At 32.0% G+C, this 24170-nt stretch overlaps 1 protein-coding gene across 1 annotated transcript in view; it reads left to right on the top strand.

Annotated features, from left to right (window-relative positions):
* Positions 1–726: 726 nt before the first annotated feature.
* LOC117174117 (protein PTHB1) overlaps positions 727–24170 on the top strand; it is a 989848-nt gene continuing 966404 nt past the window's right edge. The window contains exon 1 of the mRNA XM_033362889.1: positions 727–750. The gene's annotated coding sequence lies outside the window, so the exon portion shown is untranslated. The remainder of the gene's footprint in view (positions 751–24170) is intronic.

The following is a 24170-nucleotide window of genomic DNA, read 5'->3' on the forward strand; positions in this document are numbered from 1 at the left end:
ATTTAACGCAGATAGACTTAGAAAACGTCAGTAATTGATTCTCAATACTTTTATTCTTCTATAGTGTAAATAATTGCCTAATTCAAACCTTTTCCGGAAAATCCGATTATTTAAAGCGAATTCATAGATATATATTCCATACAAGCTGACAGTCTAATATTTGTCATAATTAGATTATTAATAACAATAATGGTTTATTGTTGTTTTATTATTGCTAAACCATTTCAATTTACTTATTTTAATCAAAGTCAGATTTTTTATTTTCCATACTTAATCTTAGTAGCGTCGTCTAAATAGTGATTTTCGATTTCAATAAATTAATGTTTTAACTGTTAATAACAAATTTTAAAAACGAAACACCTATTACTGGCTCTTTATTACTGGAAAGTTGATTTTTACAATAAATATTGTAGTTTGTTTTCCTTTATTTATGAAATTGTACTGTTTATCTTTTTTAATAGAAAGTAATTTTACACGTATATTGAATCATTTTTCATCAAATAAATCCACAATAAATCTGATCATTTATATAAAAAAACTTTCAAATGCGTTCACGTTTGCGATCTGTAGACTATTTTGAATTTTAAATTCTCAAACCAGCCCACTGTGCAGCAGGACAAAGAAGCCCCAAAGCTTATACTTTTATTCCGGACTTTGACTGAGCCTGTCGGACTTCCGTTTCCGGCGCGAAAGTGTTTGGTAGCAGTGATTGTGTGTTGCTGAATTTGGCAAATTGCAGTGAGATATGAGGTGAGTTCATAGGCAGAGTATGAAGGAAGTGTGTTTGAGTGAGAGTTAATGTGATAATAATAATAATAGAATTGAAAATGTGAGAGATATTTTAAGTGTTAGAGTCATTTTGTGGATTGCCTGGGAGGTTGGTTTGTTTGGCCTATGAAGCAGGGTAGGGAAATCGGTGCAGATAACTAGCAGCAACAGGGCAGGTTAGATAGAGAGAAGCACGGAAGATCAGATAGCAGGGTGGGGTAGTACAGTTGCGAAAGAGTTTACGCAAGTTACATCAATTTTATGGCTAGCGGGAGCTCAGGCGAGGAAGTGTTTGGTAAACCGAAACGTGAGATAAAAAGGGGAAAATGCAAAAAAAACAGTAGAAAGGGAGAGATTAAGGGCAGAGAGTTTTTGATCAATTGAGAAATTTGTTAATAGGAAAAGGGATAGGGCGGAGAGGGGAAGTAGTGAGAATAAAATAGCAACAGGATCCATCCTTAAAAATCCTAAAACGTATAGAACGCCACCGAGAAAGGAAAACATTGGAGCGGGAGAGAAAGAAGAGGGGGAAGACAAAGAAAAAGTTGACTGTAGAGGGAACATAGAAAATTTGCAGTTGTATGACGTGCGAAAAATGATGGTAGAAGTTATGGTAATATATGAAGAAAAGCAGGAGAAACGGAGACAGGAAATACAGAAAGAAATAAGGCGGGAAATGACCGAGCTCCAGAGAGAAATTAGGTATTAAAAAGAAGTAAGGGAAAAACTAGAAAAAAGGATGCAGTCACTCGAGCAAAGATTGGAAAAGCAGGAAAAGCCTAATAAAAAGTTAGAGGAACTGGATGATAGACTGAAAAAGATAGAAAGCTCAAATCAGGCGTTTAAAGGTGGAGAGAGTGGGAACAGGGAGAAGGAAGGGCTGAGAAGAATAGAACAAAAAATAAAAAAGAAAGAGAGGGAAGAAAGAAAAAGAGATATAGTGATAAAGGGTATAAGATTAGAAGGGAAGGAGCTGAAGAAAGGGGTGGACGATGTACTAAAAAGGATTGATGCTAAGATAGTGATAGAGGAAATGCAAAATGTAGGAAGGGAAGAGCAAAGAGGAAAGAAAATAGGGAAAGAGAACATGAGTTAAGTTCGAGATAATACAGATAGACGAAGTATGGTGCAATTGCGATGTAGAAAGGGAAGAGATAGTAAGAAATGAAAAATCGGGAAACTAGGTGAGAAAGGAGCGGGATATAGTAAAAGAAGGAATAGTAAGAAGCAAAAAGAGACGAGAAACGAAAGTAGGGAAGAATGGAAGATATGTTACTGGAAGATTGCAGGATTAGAAAGAATGGATAGGGAGTTTATGAGAGTTTTGACACAATGGGATATAGTAATAATTATGGAGACTTGGATAGGTGAAAAGGGATGGGAAAGAGTGAGGGAAGATTACCAAGAGGTTACAAACAGCAAGCTCAAAATGCAAAGAGGAAGAATAAAAAAGGCAGAGCAATGGGAGGAATGGCGATGGGAGAAAGTATGGTAGGGAAAGATAAGAAAGATAGGATAGCACAAAAAGGAGGATTAATAGTAGAAGAGGTAAAGATAGAAGGAGAAAAGTGGAAGGTAGTGGGGGTTTTATGAGAACGGTGATATGCAGAAGAAAGCAGAGGAGACGAAAGAAATTATTAAAGAAAATAAAAAAGAGATTAGGCTGATAATAGGTGGGGATTTCAATGCGAGAACAGGAGACAGAGGTGGAAGGGAATGGGGAGAAGAGAGAGGAAGAAGATCCAAAGATATGGTACTGAATGGGGAGGGAAAAAAGTTGTTGAAGAGCTTGGAGGAGTTGGAATGGTTTATCTGAAACGTAAATACAGAAGGAGATGAGGAAGGAGAATATACACGCTCAGGAGGTGAAAAGGGAACAGTAATTGACTATGTGATATTGTATGATGAGGTGAGAGAGAAGGTCAAGCAACTAGAGGTAGGTGATTATGTTGATTCGAATCACTTTCCCTTAATAGTGACATTAGAGGGACAAAAATGCAATAGAAATATTAATAAAAGGAGAGCGAATTTAAAAAGTGTAGGAAAAGGGGATTCGCCAAGGGAAGGAAAAGAACATTTTAGAGAAAAGGTCAGAAATAGCAAAATGGGAGAGGGAAATGTGGATGAGGAGATGGAAAAAATTATATGAGAAATAAACAGATAAATAGTGCTTACAAGTAAACTGTAAGCAAAGTCGGTTTTTTGAGGATCACATACAAATAACAATCATCGCTGTCCGAATCTATTTGAAATCAGGCAGGGTCCTAAACTTGAAATCGCAGAATCTCTCGGAGACGAAATATGTTGTTTTTAGAGTAAATTATACTATTTTCATATTTTCAAAATTTGAAGAGAATAATTAAAAAGATTTTCTTAAAAACACTACCTTTTTATTTTTCTTAATATTATTTTTAAGTTTCTAGTAACAAAAGAAAGGTATCTTAGCAGCATCATACGGGATAAGACACATTGACAAAAATTTAAAGGTAGTTTTTTTGAGAAAATCGATTTTTAATTTGTTCAGAAAAGCCGCTGTCATTTTGTTAATTTGAAACCTTTTTTAATTTTCAGTGGATTTGGAAAGAAGACGATGAACGTTATTATAAATAAAGAGAAAATAATTAATATCTCAGTTAGACAGGAAGTTATAGAGGTTTAAAGATCAACATTCTGGTTTTTTGAAAAATAATGCACAAAATTTAAATTCGCAAAACTTTTTGGAAAAATTCTATTTGGAAATCATAAAAATATGTATCGCCTCATTTCCTCTAAAAACAGCATATATCGCCTTTGATAGATTCTGCGATTTGAAGTCCCTGTTTGGGTTGAAAAGGATTCGGACCGCCTGCATACTGGGTACGCTTGACGGTGTTTTCACAGAATAGAGTAATGATAAAATTTGTTGCAGGAAATTTTTTAAGAGGGATTAGGTTTTATTCCGGCAACTTCTCGTTTTTCAAAACACATGTGTTGTCATGGAAAAGCAAAAGAAAGTTTAACCGATATTTCGTTAAAGTTTCTCTTGTAAAGTGAATTTTTGTTGCAGCGAATCTTTCGTCGGAAATCGATGTAAACTCAGTGGACAAAAAGATTTAGGAGGTCCTAGAGACGTCTTTGGGACATCCCTAAGACTTCTTTTATAGAAGAAAGAGTCTTTCATAGTTTTGTGCCCACTGGGAAATTTATCTACTGTTTTTTCTGTGTTATAAATAAGCAGTCGTGAAGCTTTTTAACAACAAATTTTAATGAATCATCTGACATCAATATAGTTTGAAATGAATGGAAATATGGACCATTTTCCTTAAATTGGACAAGCACACTCTTGCGCTTTATTTTGTAGTCATTACTCTGCGTCATTAGCATTACATTATATACATATATTTACATTACACATATATGAATACAATAATTTTTCAGATACTCACACTTACTCCTTCGTCAATCGAATTTTCATGAGATTTTTCATCATGTTTTCGAGACTTTTGCGATACATTTAACAGAATTGAGGTTTCTAGACCTTATAATTATGTGATCAAAAACTCTCATTACCTCAAATGTGATTTCTACGAGAGTTTTCAACGCTTTTTAATGAATTCCTTCATATATTTTATAACAGTGGACTCTACGACACTTCTCGTTTGCGGGGCTGTAGGGGAAGCTGACAGGAAGTGTCAGATAACCATCTCTCCTGCGACGAGCCGCGTTCGACGCAGTAGCAGTGATCCCAACTTTGGCTTGTTTAGCAACTGCGCTTGCCCGGTGCAGTGACCCTTATTGGTCACCTTTGGTGCGCAATTCAAACCAAAGAGAATTGACAATTATTGAAATAAAAATATATACTTATTATGAATTGCACATTAAAATCAGAAATTAAGCAAATTGTGATTTAAGGTGAGAGCAAAATAATAACTCGTACATTTTGTATTGTTATTTTTTTTAGTTCCAAAGACTAAATTTCATTTCACGAACGAATTTTTAAATAAATATATTTCAAACATTTAATATGATATGTATGAATATTTACATGATTTCATGTAAAAATTTCAGTGCAAAAAAAATACAAGTTATATACCTGAAAATAACGTTTTCAGCTCAGAACAGTTATTTTTAATTCAGAGGGGCCAAATAATGATGATCATAATGAGAAAAAAAGGAACAAAAATCATCATTTCTGATAATACAAATCCAGCCAGTGTCTGTTGGTACTAAAAATGCGGCTATTTGTACCAACATTTCGATTTACACATTAGAAGTGAGACTTGAGGCATTAAAGTCTACACGTAAATGATTAGTAAAACTACCATTTCGAATGATAGGATGATGAGGTAGGTATACAGTCTGAGAAGAATCCGATTCAGTCAAATCTTTAACCAGTTCCATATGGTTTAATTGTCTATATTAAGACATGAGAGCTGAGTATTCAGATAGAAGTTCGGGTTTATTTTTTAAACAGGGTAGATTCATTTCTGAAATAATTTCAGCTCTACCTAAGGAATTACCGATTTCGATGAGAGGACTATTTCGAAAGGGTAATCTGATCATATACTGAACGGAGGGCCATCGAGGACAATTAGCAACGAAATGCTCCTCGCAGCAAATTTCATCCTCAGGCAAAGAGGATGAGGAAGGAGATTCGTCCATCTCCCAGAAACGAGATAAATTATCTTGTAGTTCTGAAGCCGTATAATGACAGGCTGAGATTGAACAACCTATTTCAGACTGTTGAATAGGTCCTGATAATATGCATCCAAAAAGACTATTTTAGGCTGTTAAGGAACCGAGGATATCTTGTTTTAATCCAGGTAGTAGGCAGTATCGAAATCTTTCTGCTCCCAAAATAACATCTATTCTATTGGATTCAAAGAAATCGAGATCCGCTAAGCTGAATTTTCTTAATTACCCTAGATTTGCCTGATCTGGCAATTTGGGAAGAGCGTATGAAGTTAACTTGAACAAGACGAGGGCTTGTAATGGAATAGGGGTACGCTTTGACTCCTTCGGATGTAACCATACTTAAGCTGATTTTAATATCTTCAAAACTCTTTTCGATAGAAAACTGCATTGAGATCCTTGATCCGTTAATACTCGAAAACTTTCACATCTACCATTGTCCTCTTTCAATTCAAGAACTGCGGTGGCAAGTAAAGTGGTACCTGGAATCCTATCGTAATTATTTAAATACCAATAGATTTATTATTCTGAAATGCATGATGCGTTCCCCTTATCATCGTAGGCTGATCATTATTTACTGGAGTATGTTAATTAGTTTGTAAATTAGACGTAATTTAAGAATTGTTTGCATTAGGACTTACTAAGTTACTCCCTTGTGTGGGAGCAGACGAGTCAACCTTCGAAATTTTAATAGCTTTCAAAACGCGAATACGCTTCTCTAAAAATGTATCTAGATCATTGTAAGTTGGATAATCAGTATCAGCACCAATTTGCATTTCCCATTCCTTCAAGGACGCAATATCCAGTTCCTTAGTTATTAAGCAAACTAATAAGTCACTCCATAAATGGGTTTCGTGTTTTAAATTGTTGAGAGCCGCCAGAGATTCATTTGTAGTATCGCGCAATTTTCTTAAATCTTCTAAAGAGTTGTTGGATACATTAGGCAAATTAATGAATTCTTGTAAATGAGCTGTAATAAGTGCTCTTTTGTTATCGTATCTTTTCTTTAGCGGCTTCCAAGTTACTACAAAATTGGCTTCAGAAATAATAACATGTTTTAATAGATTTTCAGCGTCACCCTTTAAAGAAGTTTTCAAATAGTGCAATCTAGTGACATTAGATAAAGAATGGTTTTGAATAATAAGAGAATCAAATAAATCTCTGAAGTTTTCCCAATATTTATATTCTCCAGAAATCTCTGGTAACTTAATCTGAGGAAGTTGAACCGATACAGAATCATGTTTAAAAATTTGCAATTGATTTAAACTTTCTGACACAGCAACTTCCAGTCTAATTAAATCAAGTTGATGAATCAAGAAATCACGAGCAATTAAATACATATCCTCGATCAGAAGAAATTTGCTTTTAAAAAAATGATTTATTTTTTCGTGTTCCACAGAACTAGTCACAGATTTGATTTGTTTAAACTTTCAAATTTCTGCCAACGTTGGTCAAGAAGTTCTATTCTAGCTTTAGTAATAGCCTTTGCAATATTGGATTTGCCCAATTTTTTAAAGTTAATCTCTATCCTTTGAATAGACTGAGATCTCAGATAACTCAAAGAATAAGTTCTCCATCACAAGGATAATACCAATGTAATATGATAATATGACCAATGAAAATTTGAAACTTAAATTTCAGTTCAACGAAAAGAAATGAAGAAATTCACTTTAAATGTCGTATGTAAGCGACCGAGCACCTCATTTCAAATTTAACGGTCTCGCCACCATATATAAAAATTTTAAGATTTCACTATCTTTTTTTTAAACGCTGTTTTTCGTATCCTGTGAACCATAATAAACCACCACAAATCCCGGACGAGCCCCCAAAATGTTTGTTAGTCTTAATTGATCCCCATTTTCTTAGGAATCCAAATTCCTAAACTATGGGATATGTGAGGATGTATGAGTTCACTAATTTTACTCACTTTTTTTTGTTAGTCAAATAATAACAGTATTTAGTAACTTGTGAAAAGAAATTGTGAAATTGAACGGCTTTTATACAGTATTTATTCAATCACAAAAATTTTTTTGTTTCTAACTAAAGTATAATTTTTATTGCCCGACAAATATGTAACTCGGTGCCCGGCTTCTGGATTAGTAACTGAAACGACTCTTAACACTATTGTTTACCAAATATACGCATTGGTATTTTTTTCCAATCTTACACCACAAATTACGTTAATTCTGATATAAATGGACAATTCACAATCATGATCTATTTTAATTTCACTAATTGTTAATTATGCCGGTTTTAATCACGCGCCAACAGCGACCAATGAGAGTCGCTGCGCCGGGCAAGCGCAGTAGCTCAACATGCCAAAGTTGCAATCACTGCGAAGTAGACATAGCCGGCCACGTATGCATGTGCGTGAGATGAAACAAGGAGTGAGGGCCAGCGAACGAAGGAGAAATTGGGAACCGAGAAGTGTCGTAGCGAGAATTGTCGTAGAGTCTGCTGTTACCTTTTTAAATCGGAGTTCAATATGAAGTTACAGAACTCTTGTAGAGTTATTATACATTTGTTTTACATTATCCCCGACTATAGAAATAATTCAGGAAAGATTAATGCACTTTTACCGTATAGAGCAATTTATGTGGAAACTGTAAAAAGATAAAGAAGATCTATCTCCAATAAAAGTAAGTGGATAAATTGCCAGAATATGCCGTTTCTTTTCAATTTAAATATTTCACTGAAACCTGGATTCAAACTTGGAAACTCGCCAAGTGATATTTACCGAATATAAAGGTGTGGAAATCTGCGATTCAAGGATGCTGTACTTCTCTCAAAAACATACATTTAATAATTTTTCCCGTTTGTATATAGATAGAATACTTACTACTCATACTTTTAACCCCCTTTTTTATTTAATCTTATTTCAATGTTCATCATTTGAGATTCAAGTGCACAAGATAAAAATGATAATTCTTATCGACAGAAGTTTGTTAGTAATTGCTTGAGTAAGCTTTTCTCAGATTTTTTACTAACAAACTGCTGAGTCATTCAGTAAAGCTTATTATTAGAATATAATAACACTTTTTATTCAGCAATTTAGATTAAGTACTTACTATTCTGATTGAGGTAGTAGATGTCAAGCTCAGAGTCAAATTGTCGACATAGCTACACTTTTGTATGGACTTCAACGCTTCCATTCTTACTGTAATAATTAACCGATTTTCAGGAGTATTTTTTTATCTTTCTTTCAATTATACGAAGAAAACTAATTCCGGTAATTAAAAGTTAATCTAGTCATCCTTTCAAATGTTAGTTTTCGTAAACGGCATCAATCTCCCCTGGCGGACCAAAGGAACCGAAAGAAGCCTCTGCAAAGTACACATAAAGACCCCATTCGGTTCCTTTTTAAAGAACTCAAAAAACAGCAAGGTCAACTTTTAAACTATTGAAATTCGGATTTTACGTCAAAATTTTCATTAGAAACTCACGGAGTAGTCGCAATACTTTTCTTGCAACGTTCAAAATTTTTAAAAATAAAATACCTGTCATTTACATGGGCTGCGATGCAAATGAGAGATTATTTTATTTTTAAACTTCGAGCGCAACATACTACTTGAGCTATTATGGATGCGCTTGAAGTGACCTTCAGCAAAAGTTAATGACATTTAAAAAAATTTTTAACGCTGCAAAAAAAGTTTTGCGATTACTCCTTGAGTTTCTGATAGAAAATTTAACGTTGTAGAGGCTCCTTTTGGTTCTTTCGGACCGCCAGGGTCATGCCAATGAAAGGATAGTTCGTTCTGCATGATTCTAAACGCTACGAAGTATCTGGCTATACTTTCGTGTGGACTTTAAAATTTCTATTATTACTGCAAATATTAACTGATTTTCATGAATCTTGTTTTCACTTTCTTCCAATTATATGAATAAACTAATTGTGCTATTTAAAATTGAATAAACCCATGCTTTCATACTTGTAGTTTTTGTAACTGTTCTGCATCTCATGACAAAAAAAATATAAACATTTTATCCAAAAACGGGTGCTAATCAGCAAAATAGACCAACATTAAGATGCCGTATGCAAAAAAGCAGAAAAAAATCTTCAAAATTGCGGCTTTAAAATGGAATCCCGTTTTGCCAGTCTAATAAATCCCCTTAAGAGCTTAAGCGCTAATATTTGGAACACCAAAAGGGCATAAGTGCTATTGTTTGGAACACCAAAAGGGCATAAGTGCCAAAGTTTGAAATTCCCAGAGGGCATAATAAGCTCGTAAGTTTTAAATCAGGGTCGGGCGATTCTGAGAAAAAGTATCGATACCGAAGTATCGATACTTTAAAAGTTCGATATCGATCCAAGTACTGATCTGAATGCAAAAGTATCTATACCAAAGAATCGACGTCAGAGTATTGACTTTTTTCGGTATACATGTTTTCGCCAATTTTATCGACATTGATTTTACAGTTAAAAGTTTTCTTCTAAACATGGCAGTCCAGATATGATAGGTATACAAAAAAGACTGATGTGTATAAAAGTCTAATCTTACTCTTTATTTAAATAAATATAAACTGGCTATAGAAAACAAGGCGTAGTACATAACGCGGGTAATTAAAGAGTGACGCCAAATTAGGCATTTTTTTCGCCTTTGTTTTGGACCTCGCTAAGGATCTGGTGAAAAAATATCAAAATATGTTACAGGCATCAAACGACTCGCCATTAAAAACCAAAGTGATCATCGCTCTTCATGTTTTTTTAATTTAAAAAAATTACCCCTTTTTAAGGGTTTAGAAGACCCCCAAAAAAATTAAAAATAGAAAATACCACTAATTATGAAATCATTTTTTACGTCAACCCCTTCTTGATCAAGAAGATACGGGATTTTATTTTTGTAAGTTTTATTTTATACAAAAAATACAATAAAAAATGATTGTATAATTAGTGGTATTTTCTATTTAAAAATTTTTTGGGTCGCCTCAGCCCCTAAATAGGGGTAATTTTTTGAAATTTTTAGAAAACGAAAAGCGATGAGGGGCCATCCATATACCACGTGAACAATTTTTCAGCACTTTTTACCCCTCCCCCGTAGACAGCCGTAAAATTTGGACAAATACCCCCCCCCCCCGTACTTTGTCCACGTGGACGTATTTTCTGAAAATATAGATATCATTAGTCTTCAAACTATCCGGGAGCTCGCGAAAATTCCATGGACGTCATTTGAGTACTCACTAAAATTTCAGATTCTTTTATTTTCATATGTCAATAGTTCGTAACTCGTTGACTGGCTAACAGCTGTTGGTGCATTTTGCAACAATTTATCGTTAAACTGGTCGGAAATTCGCGTGAAAAAACGTCATTTTAGTACACTTCAAACTCACGGGGAATGATTGTTTGGATGCTAAAACCTAACAATAAGTTTGACTGGCAACTCCTTAGTGGTGACAAAGTTAACTACACTGAAAAAATTGTTCAGGTATATTCCTAGAATTCTTGCTATCCCAGCTAGAGAGTATAGCTGGATTTCGTCATCCTAAATAATTAGCTGTATTAAACAGATTTTCTTGGAGGCAAAATATAGGTGCAGTATCTAGAAAATTTAGCTGTAATGTCTATGTTTCTATTGCTAAACAAGTATAGGTGTCACACCTGACCAGGTTCAGCTAGATATTCTAGGTGAAAAATATAGCTAAACTTGACAGCCGATCTAGCTCCGGTTTCTGACTGAAGTGCCTATAATTTTTTCTTGCTAATAGGCCGATATATCTTTAGGTATAATGACGCAAAAATATATCAACAATATATATATATATAAATACTTAAATCTTTATTATGTATTAGATACATACATGACTTAATTATTAAAAATCTTAAATTGAAAACAGTTAGTTATAATCAATACATATCAATATGTACATTAGGGCGTATCGAAAAAAAGTTGTAAACGAAGATTTTTGGAAGTTATACGCGCACTGATAAAAGAATACTCACTTTCCTTTGAGAGCTTCAATATAATTCTGGACGTTACAGCTAATCAGAAAATCTCTTATTTCCATAATCGGTTCCATCATTGTCGTTTCATTACTGTATATATTATTCATTTTTTAACTCTCACAAGCCACACGACACGAGGCATGAGCTTCTTGTATTTACGGAAAAGTCGGGTGTTAGTGTTGTGCGAACTAATGCAAGAAGGTACATTTTTAAATGCATTTCAATTTATATGCTACAGTTATTTTAGGTTAGAATTTTTAGCTGTACGAGCACACTAATTATAGGAAATATGCTGTTTGATCATGACTGCTAGAATGTTTAGAAAATAATAAAAGAATTATCTCCCACATTTTCTGTCTGCAGGAGACAGACGGTTTATATATCTTAGATATCTAGATTGCATTTCTACCTAAACTTTATTGGACATTTAGCTATATCTCCACAGAATTATATTTCTAGCTACAACAAAGCTTTAGTGTAGCAGACTGTGAAACATGTCAACGATTCGAGTGAAAAAACGTAATTTTAGTACTCTTGAAACCCATTGGAGATGATTTTTTAGGTTCAAACAACTACCAAGAAGTTTCACTGGCAGCTCCTGAGTGGTGCCAAAGTTGGCTGGCAGGCTGTCAAACATGCCAAAAATTCAAGTCAAGAAACGTGACTTTAGTACTCCTGAAACCCATTGTTGCGAGCTGTGAATTTTCGTAACAAGTGAGATTTTCGTAGTTTCCTTTTTTATATACATATTCGTTTTATAAAAGTATCCTATGGATGAAAATTGTAGTTAATGAAAAGGACTATTCAGTTGCTGATTAAAATGTGAGTCAACTTTGGCACTACTCAGGAGCTGCCTGTCAAATGCTTTGTTAGTTGTTTGTGTCAGGTGGCGCTAACTATAGTACGCCACTGGCACTCTCTCCGCGCCTGCCCGCCTGATCGTCAGATCATGGACGGCACCCGACCCGAGCGGACGCACCACCGCAACTCTCTCAAATCATTTAATAAAATAGTTTGGTATTACAATAATACCAGTGCGTAATCATTTAAAACAATTCCTTCCTCTCCACTCAACGTAACAGTTTGCACCAAAACAATCATCCTCAATGGCTTTGAAGAATACTAAAATGACGTTTTTTCACTCGAATTTTTGATATGTTTGACAGTTTCCCAGTTAACTTTGGCACCACTCAGGAGCTGCCAGTCAAACTTATTGTTAGTTTTTAGCATCCAAACAATTATTCCCCGTGGATTTGAAGAGTTCTAAAATGACGTTTTTTCACTCGAAACTTTGACGAATTTAACGATAATTTGTAGCAAAATACACCAACAGCTGTTAGTCAGTCAACGAATTTCGAACTGTTGACTATGAAAACAAAAAAATCTGAAATTTTAGTGAGTACTAAACTGACGTCCATAGAATTGTCACGGACTATAAGAAGTCCAAAAGGAACGATGAATTGGCTGAAAAAAATTAAAATTAGCTTAGGAACGTGAGCTTAAACATGATTTGACTTCCAAAGAAAAAGTGAAAAAAATGGAAATTAAAATGAAAATTATATTGTGCGCTGGCACAATATAAGAGTTGGAGTATACCCAGAGTATACCTTGTCTCATTTCAGTATATTTTTCACAGATTTAGGGAAATGTGTGTCCACGTGGATTCTAGCTCGATCCCCCCGGCCCCTTCGTGGACAAGCGTGGAATTTTGTCATACCCCCCCCCCCCTAAAGTGTCCGCGTGGTATATGGATGGCCCCTGATCATTTTGGTTTTCAATAATGAGTAATTTGATACCTGTAACATATTTTTATATCTTTTCACCAGATCACTAGTGAGGTCCAAAAATAGGTCAACTTTGCCGTCACTCTTTGTATGTTTATAATTTCTTGCAAAAAATGATAATTTTAAAGTGCAAAGCGATATTAAAAATTATTTCAAATTATTATTTGTGAAAAAATGGATTCTTTCTTTTAATGAAAAATCTATTTTCATTTCTTAAGAATAAAAATCAAATAATTATTTCACGTTTCAATTAATAAGTCTATTTTGTGATCAAAGGATTAGTTCTGATAATTTAAAAAGTATTATTTGTTGCAAACGATTTTCTTGCACATTAAATCATTTGAAATAAACGCGCCAATATGCATGCACAATATGAAGAGATCCCAAAATTGGAAGCACTGTCTGAAGTTGTAAAATGCATTAAAAAACAAAACACGCATATCGGCCGTTTAAACATTTGAGGTCGAAAATTAAATGCAGTTTCTTAAAGAAGAAATACATGCATAAATTATTATTTGATTCGCTATTCGCTACTTAACAGAAATTAAGATTCGATTAACCAATCAGCGCACAATTTTGCCAATTACAGTTTCTATTGGATAAAGAAAAAACGAACGCTAATAGCAAGCCGCTGAAATATAGGATTCGAAGAAGTCGTCAATATTCGATAACAATGTCAAAAGTATCGATGCCTCGAAAAATCGACCTTCTAAGTATTGGTATCGAGAATCGAAGTATCGAGTACAAAGCACTCGATACATAAAGTATCGCATCGGTATGACCCATCCCTATATCATTTCGATGCTTGAAAACGTCAAAACGTGATAACGAGAGCAATTGGAATGAGTGCAGCGCCAGCGGAACGATTCGAATGCGATTAAAGTATGGTCAAAGAAGGGACAAAACGAAACGGAATTAATCGGAATTTTGTTGTGTACCAAATATGTATCTCGCCGACTGAAACGGAGTTGGATTGTCAACATTTTTTTAACCTATAAAAATGTGAATTTGAGGATTCCTGTACATTTTTCTATAAACATGTCTCATACGGAAATGATAAAAACTGCTTGATTTAAAAGTATTTGTTTCATAGAGACCTGTTTTGAATACATACTGTATACATATATACTGTACATAATATATAGCAGAGAATAGTGGTCAATATCTCAACGGTAGGTATCCAATTCGTCTAAAGTCCACTTCACCGAAATGTCATTTCAGCTAAAAAGGTATAGTTTGTGCGCAGTGGTAAAATGCGTGCGAAAGATGGTAGTGCGTGTATCAAAAAGCTAGAGGACGATGCCAGAAGTGTCCAATTGTCGGCGTAACCATGCTGAACCTATTTATTGCCGCGTAATGTTTAAAATTATAAAAGAATTATATCAAATAAGCCGAACTTAATTGTTTATTGTAAAATTTCTGACTTAAGAGAAGTTAAAGAATAATTTGTCGATTAATGAAACAGAAGTGTAGTGAACGTTTGAGTTGCATTTGTGAATTGTGAAGGAGTGGAGAAATAAGTATGTGTTTATGTTGAAACACCACGAACATTAATAATTTTATAAGAATTAATGTACATTTTTTTCGTGAAAATATTCCGAAAATAATTTTTCTTACTAATGATAACTGTTTAGGGTCACGGATGGTCAGGTTATGAGTGTATACTCACAATTTGATAGGCTGCTCATTGTTTTGAAGGTTACTTTTCAGAAGGAGAGTGAACAAATAAGAAAAAGATTGTTTGTAGACGAATGACAAATAGGTTGAGAGGGTGCTCATTGTTTTCGAGATTACAAGTACTGTTATTGTCTTTGACAGTTATATATAAGTAGGTTGTGGTTTTGAAAGTTAATACTCTTACATAAACGATACTTACCTCATCACTCTAATTCTGATTCATTGTTAAACAATTGTCTTCGTTGTTTGTTATTTCTGTTTGGGCCTTTTAGCGAAAGGTTTATTTTCAATAAATACAGTTTAGCCTGCCGGTGCCGGAAACGAGAAATGTTGCCAGTGCTGGCAACGCAGTAATTTTTCCGGCGCTGGCAAAGGAACAATCTTGTTGGTGTCGGCAACATTGCTCGTTGCCGGCTTCTTTTCCGCTGGGTGTGAAGTTCCGAAAAGCGTGTAGTGATGTATTTTTCATTCACTGCTTACTAATATGGTCATGAAATTTGGAGAAAAAACACATTTTGAAGTCAAGTATTCAAAAAAAAAACTACGTTGCTAACGTATTTATACTGATGCATTTGGATGCATTCATTATAAACAATGGACATGGAACTAACATAGCGAGAAAAAAGCGACATGCATGCGAGACCAGGCGCAGCGAGGAAAGTTAGACTATAGAAGCGAGCGGATTATATAGTTACTACTCTCTAATTTTTTCATGTAGTCCGGTCAATTTGGGTGTAAATATCTCAGAGAAAAAAATGGTACAAAAAAACTGTATATTCTATGCCATTGTGTCTTTATTTTTTCGTCGATTGCACGCTTAATGGTTATTGTGCAAAAATGTGGTGAGAAGATGTCATCATTTATTTGCCAAAAAGCACCGAAATAATGCGCTTCAAGAACATAAGTCAATTTTGACAAGCTCCTATATTGTCAAATTTCAGTAGAAAATTTCGATTTTTTTATTTATTCTTCAAAGCCTTGACAACTTATATCTTTTTCAGAAATCTAATATTTTCATAAACGTGGCTATAAAGTAGCTGAGAAGAACAAAAATTATCTTCAATACTATTGCATCTACCGCAACGAGCCAAACCTGTTAATGTTTGCAACATGATAAGTATTAACACCATATAAATTGATTGCATTGAAACTATGTTTAATAGAAATAATAAGTATTTTAAATGCTGGCATATATTAACTAAAATACAATAGCTCCTTTGTGTAAGCGATAGTGCAGCCTCTTTTGTTTGCCACTAAGCGGGGTTTTGAAAGCAGGGTCGTATCTACTCTGGGCGCACTCTAAGTGCACAAGTTATTAACTATCCGGATAATATAAGTTATAATTAAACATATCAATACGCAATAAAATAATAAGAAATAATGTTAAAAAATGCATTTTTGAATTTTTGAAATTAGATTGAAAAATATTTTAGGATACGTGAAAATAGAAAATCAATATTTTTTGTAATAAAAATCAATAATAATTTGTAGGGCTATGCATTTCTGGCAAAGTTTCTAAATATTTAATACTTAACATGGTTTAGCTTGGCAGTGCAGCAGCAATTTAACAGTTACTCTTTTCGAACTTGACGTGCTCCTTTGTTAACCGTTTGCGGTATGGTGGGAATACCGTATTCCCACCTTTTTTCATATCATTTTTTGCGATTTCAGAGTAGTTTTTATTGGATTTTACACGGGTTTTTTTTTAATTTCATGCTCGCAGGCTGATAGAAAATTGAAATTTATGTGCGAAGAGTCTACATTTTTTTAATAATTTGTTAATACTTATAAGCAAAGATGAAAAAAAGCCTTTTTTGTTGACAAAATTCATTATTGAATAAACTTTGCATTATATCCTCATGAAAATGGGTACTTATGGGTTAATGAGGTCGCTAAATACGAATCTGGACTCAGATTTTGAAAATTCAAAATGGCGGATCCAATATGGCTACCGTCTTTGGGGTCAGTGATCACTAATATGAACTCAGATTTTGGACATTTAAAATAGTGGATCCAGGATGGCGCCCTAAACTTAAAATATTTTTGGATTTTTTTCTGAAAATTGGTATACAGAGGTTTTCGGGGTCGCTGATCACAAATTTGAAATCAGACTTTCAAAATCGCCCGCCATTTCGAATGTTGAAAATCTAAGTTTAGATTCGTGATCAGAGATACCAAAAACCCCTGTACACCAATTTTCGAAATAAAAAAATCCAAATTTTGGCCGCCATGTTGGATCCGCTATTTTGAATTTTTAAAATCTGAGTTCGAATTCGTGATTAGCGACTCCAAAAAACCCCTGTATACCAATTCTAAAAAAAATTTTTAAATATTCTAAACTTAAGTCGCCATATTGGATCCACCATTTTGAATTTTCTAAATCTGAGTTCAGATTCGTGATCAACGACCCCAGAAACCCCTATATACTAATTTTCATGAAAACTCGTTTCTCTGAAAAATGTATGCCGGAAAGGGTTAAAGCTGAAAGCTCGTCAGAGTCCCAAATTGCCACATTCTTTCGTAATCTTATTGCATTTCTACAGATGTCTCCGTCATATTCCATTGTTGATGATTAATATTTCAGTTTCAAATCTAGATATTGGTATTAAAACTGTGTTAGTATTTGGATTCTATGAAGTTATTCATATAATTAATATTATTGGATCAATTGGAATTAATGATAAATTATTATTTATTTAATTTTCAATAAGTAGTGTCTTAGCGTCTTATTTCAGTTATAAATAATGACTAGCAATGTAATGTTTGTTAATAATTATGGACTAATTATTGATAGTACTTATTAATTTTTAATAAATTACTCGATTGCTTTAATAATACATAATTAATTATTAGATATGTATTATTTTAATATCTATAACAATAATAATGATTTAATAAATTTATAATTATAACAATTTCATAATGAATACAACATGAAACATTTTACACTTTAATTATAGTTATTATGATTAATTATCATTATATATTTATTAAATACTATTTATTTAAAGAATTTCAACGATCCTGATAAAAAATAACTCGAAAAGATAACGGTAAATAAAATTATTTGATATTCAAAAGAAAGTTACAATGAACATTACCTATTTACTAGTTACCACTTAATAATTAGGATGAGGCACTGGCGAAGAAATTTAAACCAAGAGGAAAGGCGTTACGAGGAAGTAGTATTTTTAATAATACCAGTAACAAATGAAGAGTACGAACAATAGTATTCTTACATTGAAGTAAGAAAAGAGTTCACAAATCCTGTCCCATTTCATATTATGTTTAACGTCAGGTACAAAGGGCAAGGCATGTCCCTTTAATTTATTATTATATTATCCATGAAACAGTGAGAGGAGCACTCCATCAATGGCCGTGGGGCCTGGTTTAGGAAGCAAATAAATCGGACCACCCGGCTAGCAGTGCGCGTGTATAGCGAACAATGTTCGAGTTAGAAAAGGTTAATAATTAATCCTTAAATAAGTTTAAAAGAAAAAAGTCCCCTCCACAAAAATATAATTATTAAGAACAATGCAAGGTGATACATATCAGCGCTGATAGGGCAGGGTGCAGATGTATTATGTGCGCGCTAAACAGCCCTGAACTGAGGAACCAGAAGCTGCGTGCTACTGTCCTTCAAAGCCCGCCCGCTTCTTTGAATGTACCGCTACACTTCAATGAAACAAATATCCTCACTTTATTATTATTAATCGAACGTTTTTATATGGTGTTAATTCTTATCCTTTTGCAAACATTAACAGCTTTGGCTCGTTGCGGTAGGTGCAATAGTATTAAAGATAATTTTTTTTTCTTGAAACTACTTTATAGCCACGCTTATGAAAATATTTCATTTTTGAAAAAGATAGAAGTTGTTAAGGCTTTGAAGAATTAATTAAAAAAAAATAAAAATTTTCTAGGGAAATTTGACGATACAGGAACTTCTCAAAGTTGAATTATGTTCTCGACGTGAATTATTTTGATGCTTTTCGGCAAATAAATGATAATAGCTCCTCACCACATTTTTGCAGAATAACCATTAAGCATGCAATCGACGAAAAAATAACGACACAATGGCATAGAATGACCGGACTACATGAAAAAATTAGGGAGTAGTAATGTTGCGCGCGCCTATTTATCTTTATATGAAAAAGAATAAACCAAAAACCTATATGTTCTATGTTATACATATTTAATTAATGTTACACAAAATTAGTATAAAATAATAGAAAGCACCAAGGACTGAGTTCTGTACCTAAAACTGTAATTAATCTTCTATAATAGGATTTTAACCAATTTAATATTTTTTATTAGAAAATTATATTAAACTATTTTATTCCAAATGAGCTTTATTTATTAAAAAAATTAATTTATACCTAATATTGATGAATTTCCTTTATTACAATTTTATAACTCACGTTGATGATAATCATATTCTTTAAATAATAAACTTTGCATTTTTAACCTACAATTCTTATAAATCAATTTAGCAAAATTTTTGCACGCGCATTATAATGATCAATTTTCTTATAGGTGGAAAAACACACGTAATAAGCTTGTTCTCATTTGGTAAACTCTCCCCTGAAAATCTTGGTTAAGTCTCCATTTAAAATTTTTCTGTAAAATTGAACTAATAATTGTTACATTTCAAATTACATTGAAATCAGTGGAATTATTTATTAAAAATAACAGAATAATAGTCTTTTGACTTAAAAGTTTAAGGATTGGGACACATTGTTTTATTTCCTAACTGACAATTCTTTATTTGTTGAAAATTCGTTTTTGTAGATGAAAAATTAATAGTTTTAGTGGAAAATTCATCTCTTTGGTTGAAAAAATTTACTTTCTTTTTTAATTTTTTTTTTTTCGGAAATGAATTAGTGTTTTGTGCGATATTTTCTACTTTTAGTTTAACTTATAATCTCTTATGGAAAATTAATCTTTATGATTGAAAATTCGTATCCTTATTTTTACAATGCATCTCTTGGCAGCATCTGCATTCATTGAAATATCAAATGTTACATTTCCTATCGAAAATCCATATTTGCAGGTTAAATTCCAACTACTTTCTTGAAAATTTACATATTTGTTCGAAAATTCAACCCTGGTTAAAAATTTAAATAGTTTGTTGAAATTCTTTTTTTTAGATGTTCACCACTACGTTTTAATTTGAAATTATTTTTTCTTAATGCTACTCTTTTTTGTTAAAGATTAATCTTTTTTTATTGGAAATTTCGCCATTCAGTTTATAATTTATATTTGTAGGTTGGAAATGTATGTATTTGGTTAAAAGTTAAACTATTCGGTTGTAAACGCAAATCTTTTATTAAAAAGACAAATTTTTAACAAAACTATTTACACTGAAAATAAACAAGTTTAATTTTCAGTTAAAAAAAATTAACGAATTTTCAACCAAATAGTTACATTTTCATCCAAATACCTAACATTTTAACAAAATAATTAAACTTTTAAATAAGTAGATAAATTTTCAACCAAAAACTAAAAAATATGATTATTTTAAAACAATGACAGCTGAATTGAACCAAAAACTGCATTTTAAGAAAATGTTTAAGTTTTTAACCAGAGATAAATTTTTAACTAAAATAATGAGTCTTCAACCAAAAAAATTAATCTTTGAAAGGTCTTTTAACCTTAAAACAATCAGAGAAATGTTCAACAAAAAAGATTAATTTCGAACCAAAGACAGAAAGAATTTTGAACAAAACAATTAAATTTTCAACTAAAATGATGAATCTTTAGAACAAAAAAAATCCATTTTCACTCAATTAGTTTAACATTTAACTAAGTAGTTGAATGCAACAAATTTTCACTCAAGACAAAAAAAAATTCAACTAAATTTTTGAATATTTTCAACAAAAAATTTTTAAACACTGTTCCCTTATAGTTTAAAAATCAAGTCATTGGTTGAAAATTCGTCTTTTTTGTAAAACATTAATCTTATTGGTTACAAATTAATCTTTTGAACATAGAAGTTATTTTACAACGAAAAAAAGTTCTCTTAAAATTTGATCTAAAAACAACATAATTCCTTTCCTGATCGATTCTTTAAATTGGAAATAATTTTTTTAACTAAAAACTAAACCATCAGATTTTTTCCTTAAATATTAAGTTCATAATTGAAGCTTCATCTGTTTCTGTTTAAAACTTACCTTTTTGATTGAAAATTCAACTATTTTCTTGAAATTTCTGTATATATATTTTTTTAAAATTAATTTCTCTAATGGTAAAATTTACTTATATTACTTTTGGTTGAAAAATGATATTTTTTAGATAAAAATCATATATTTGTTTGAAACTTTCTAGATTTTGTAGAAAACTTATAATTTTTGGTAGAAAAGTAATATTCTTGGTTGAAATTAATATTTTTCATTAAGGATTCAGTTATTTAAAAAGTTCCTTTTCAGATTGTCAAAAACCAATTTCTTTAAAAGAAATTTCGACTCTACTATTTTTGTTGAAAATTGATATTTTAAATTAAAAATTAACCTTTTTTACTTAATAATTCAATTTTTGTAATTTTTATCTTTTGGTAGTAAATTCATCCTTTTGGTTTAAAGTCAATCTTCTTTCGTTAATGATTGAACTATTTGGAAACAAATTCATATGTTTTCATACAGTATTTGGAAGGTCAGAATTTTGTTGAAAATTCGTCATTCTTGGTAGAAAAATAAACTTCCTAATTGAAATTTCATCTTTTTTTCGAGGATTCTATTATTTTGTTAAAAATTCCTTTCTCTGCGAAAAATTAATTTATTTAAGAGAAAATTTGATTATACCATTTTTGATAGAAAAATGATATTAAAAATAACTGGGTCCTTTTTTGTTAAATTTTTTTTTAACCGTCTTTTTCAAGTAGGAAATTAATCTTCGCTGTTGAAAATTTATCTTTTTCATTGAGGGTACAATTTTTTTTTAAATTCCTTCATAGTTAGACAAAAATTAATGTGTGTAAGCTAAAATTGGATAAAATCATTTTTGCTAGAGAATTGATATTTGAAGTTGAAAATTGATCTTTTGTAGTTCAAAATTCAACCATTTGTTTGAAAATGCACATATTTCGATGAAATTTCGTTATTTTGGTAGGAAACTCATCTCCTTGTTTGAAAATGCATCTTTGTGATTAAGAACAAAACTATTAAGTTGCACATTCCGTTTTTTTTGTTAATAATTAAATTCTCTAACTGAAAATTTAACTATCCCACTTTTGGTGGAACACTTAAATTTGGAATTAAAAATTGATATTTTTGGGTTCTTGGTTGAAAATGCATGTGTGTGCTTGAAAGTTCAACTATGTATCATCAAATGCATCTATTTTAGTAAAATTTCAATTAATTTGTTGAAATTTAATTGTTTGTTGTTAAATTTTAATTCTTTTAACTAAAAAGGAATTATCCTATTTCTGGTTTCATATATGTATATTTTTAATTAAAAATTAATTTTTTAAATTTGAAAATTCGTCTTTTTGGTAGAAAATTATTTTTCTTTGTTAAAATCTTATCTTGTTTATTGAGGATTCAACGAGTTTCTGGATTATTTTTTGTTTGTTAAAAATTAATGTATTTAAGGGAAATTTAAATTATATCATTGTTGGTTAAAAACTAATAGTTTTTTGTAGAGAATTAATGCTATGGGTGAAGAATTAATTTGTTTTTTATTATTCTTAACATAGGTGTCCAAATTCCATTTTTTATCTTATATCAGAAAAAATGTCTTGCATAATTTACTATAAAAAATGTTAATCGCTAAGAGATTCTACTATATAATGTGTAGAACCTGCCTGATTGTAAGTGAATTCTATCTTATTTTAAATACGCTTTATATTATTGTACTTGGATTGAAAATTCATCTTTTTTTGTTAAAACTTTTAATATTTGGTATCATATTCGCCTCTTTTGGTTAAAATTTTAAAAAACCTGTAGAAAATTTCATTTGCTTTTATTGAATATTAACTTTTGTATACTAAAAACTGAATTATTCTATTTTTGTTTAAAATTTGATAGTTTTTATTGAAACTTGATCTTTTTTAGTTAAAAATGGAAATATTTGTTTGAAAATTCCCGTATTTTGTTGAAATTTAAAGTTAGTGTAACATTGGTGCATGTTTAGTTATAAGTTAATGCTTTAGTTATTATTTGCATTCGATATAAACAAGAAAAAGGATGAAATAAGAATGATATAGGATGATATAAACAAGAAGTACGATGAAAACATAAAAAGCTCTTTTTTGTATTTTAATCCTCATTAAAATAGTTTCTGTTTTTTCCCCGAAAATTTTATAAATTTGAATGAAATTTTTCTGAAATTTGTATGAAAAATTTCAATAATTTTCAAAGTATTTCAAACACTGAGTATTTTTTTCGTATTATGAGAAATGAGTAAAAGCTTAACTTTCGTAAAGTTTTTGTAGTACATTTTCAGAACTTTTCACAGCAAAAAATAGTCTCAAAAAGTTGTTATCGCATTTTTGACAGCAATGGACTTCAATAATAAAAATGTTAGAATAAATTGCCATGCTTCATGGGAATATTACGTAATTTGAATGTTTATATTAATAACAAATAATAGCTTAAACATTAACTCGTGATTAAAAATATACTAATCCTACCAATTGAAATCCCTGAGTATATGCTAAAGATTCTCAAGGCTCTGAGAAGCTCTGGGAAATTCTCCGCAGGCACTTAGGTAGATACATTGAATGGTCTAGATAGCTCTTTCAAATGCTTTGAAGGGTTTAAAATGTTCTTTCCGAAATTGAAATGAAAATACGTTCATAAATAACAACCAGAGAGGCTTAAATTAAAATAAGAATTAAATCATAAATAACAAGCAGACGCCCTGCATTGCGACGGTACGGGTGGAAAGGTGGTGGTAAAGGTGATGGTAAAGGAGAACCCATTGGGCACAAAATTTGGCGACGTCTTTACGACATCGTTACATCTTTACGACAACTTTACGACTTCCTATGTCCATGTCGTTAAGGTATCTTTACGATACCGTAAATGAGTCGTATGATCTTAAGATGTCTTTACGATATCGCAAAAACACCGAAACGACATGGACATAGGATGTCGTAAAGTTGTCGTAACGATGTCGTAACGATGTCGTAAAGACGTCGCCAAATTTTGTGCCCACTTGGAAGCGTTGATTCGTATTATCGACTTCGAATTTTGATTCGATTACACAGGCACACAAAAGAAAGTCAAAGTCCACGGAGGCGACAGAGGGTAAGGCCAAATAAAATACGTCTCGCGGACCAAACACACTGGGTGAAGGAGACACCGAGAAAAAAAACCCACGATTGTTCCCCG

This window comes from Belonocnema kinseyi, chromosome 6 (assembly GCF_010883055.1).
Source record: "Belonocnema kinseyi isolate 2016_QV_RU_SX_M_011 chromosome 6, B_treatae_v1, whole genome shotgun sequence".
Classification (NCBI taxonomy): Eukaryota; Metazoa; Arthropoda; class Insecta; order Hymenoptera; family Cynipidae; genus Belonocnema; species Belonocnema kinseyi.